The sequence below is a fragment of the Asparagus officinalis genome, chromosome 3 (genome assembly GCF_001876935.1).
Source record: "Asparagus officinalis chromosome 3, Aspof.V1, whole genome shotgun sequence".
NCBI classification, from domain to species: Eukaryota; Viridiplantae; Streptophyta; class Magnoliopsida; order Asparagales; family Asparagaceae; genus Asparagus; species Asparagus officinalis.
In genome coordinates this window covers 24,213,750-24,215,579 of record NC_033796.1, presented here as the reverse complement: position 1 = coordinate 24,215,579, position 1,830 = coordinate 24,213,750, and positions in this window count along the sequence as shown.

The following is a 1,830-nucleotide window of genomic DNA, read 5'->3' as shown; positions in this document are numbered from 1 at the left end:
CTGTGCCCGTTGGGTTAATTGCCGACAGCTCCCCTCGCCCCCACACACGACGACTCCGCTGTCAATCACAACGTAAGCCAAGCTACGCTAGAGCCAGAGCAGTAGCGTGACGTGAGTGATGCAGAGGCGCGGTACTCCGACTCTCCGCCGCTGGAGTAGTTTGGCTTTTGCATGCTGTAGTTGCTGCGGCTGAGGGGGAGAGAGGGAGAGGCGGGGTGGGGGGGCTTTCTTTTTTNCATTCTTTCTTTCTTTCTTTTTATTTTTATTTTTATTATTATTAATTTAAATGCAGGCTGCGTGCAGCACCACCCAAGCGTCACCTGCTGTGGGCTGTGGTGGATCTGGATGAGCTGGGCCCTGGCTGTGACATTGACGGGCATAGAGGGCTGTACGTGACACGTTGAACCTAGGAGCAGACCCCCCCTCACGGGTGTCTACTTCGTAGCTAGTTTTCCCTCACTTTGTTGTCTTGGCAGCTCCTCGGAAATGGGATTAAGTTTGGCCCTAATTACATTTGAAGGAAGATTATGTCTTCAAATTAAATATTAGGTTAATCTTGGCCTGGTTCTTTCTAAGACCGAAAATTAGCCTTTAAACGGAGCCTTTTGTGGGTCAATGGGGATCGATCGGTGTATAAAAAATTCAGGGCTATAATTTGATCCTGGTCCGGTTTTGTAAAAGTTGCTAAACAGACCCAGGAGAGCCTCAAATCTTTAAAATTGTATATAGTAGTCCATCAAATCCAAGGGTCTTGTAAAATTGTCACTCTCATAGCTTTTCAATTCAATAGAAAACCCCAATCATGATTGGGTTAACTCATATCGCCCGAACCTGTTTTTACGGAATTACCCCTCCTCTTCATAATGAAAGATGTAAAAATCTCGTTCATTTGATGTTCCGAATGTTGGAGGAGAAGACGATAGACAGGTCTTAAGGAGAATTTTGAGAGTATTATATAAATTTTAAAGGGTTGATAACAATTGATGAAGTTTAGTTTTCATTTAGGATTTTTTTTATTAAGAAGAACTCAAGTGCTTTGTGTTTTTTTTTACAGTAGTATAGGGTTTAAAACCATTCACTAACAGGTTGAAGAAGTTAACTAAATGGGTAAAACAATCACTTCGCCTCTAATAGTTAAGATTTGAGAGAATATTCTCCTCAAATTCGACAAGAATTATAAGGATAATTTTGCTAGGCCCTATAAAATTCTAGAGACTAATGTGTAATTTTCAAGATTTGAGGGACTAATTTAGAATTATTAAATATTTAAGGGACTAAATTTTTAGAACTCATTGTTTTCTTTAGGGGCATGTTTGTTTGCACGACAATAACTAGAAAATAGCTGAAGTAGTGAAAGTAGGGGCTACTTTTGATACTTCATAGTAAAAAATCACGTTTGTTTCTACTACTTCCGTTACTTCTGAAGATATTGATTCGATGAACTTATCTCATACGTTGTTTATGCAGAAAAAAATTATATGGTTGGGCTTAATGATAAGATATGCTATTTTTATTCATACATTCTTAAGGATGTGTCTGGCAACTAACAAAACTAGTCTTAGTGGGTACAATTTTAATCTAAAAGTTAGTTTTTCGTTTGGCAGTAATTGTGTCAAAATTGAACTGATTTTATTTAGTTTCAATTCTAGCCTCTAAACTAATTTTATACAGACCAATTCTAGCCTTGCTAATAATATAATAAAAAAATAGTCTAACTCCAATCTTATTTTGGAATGGTCAAACACGCCCTAAGACTGCATTGCAACCACCGTATAATCTCAAATTCAGCAAGATGATATTCAGCTAACTAATATTGCCTAACTAGAGATC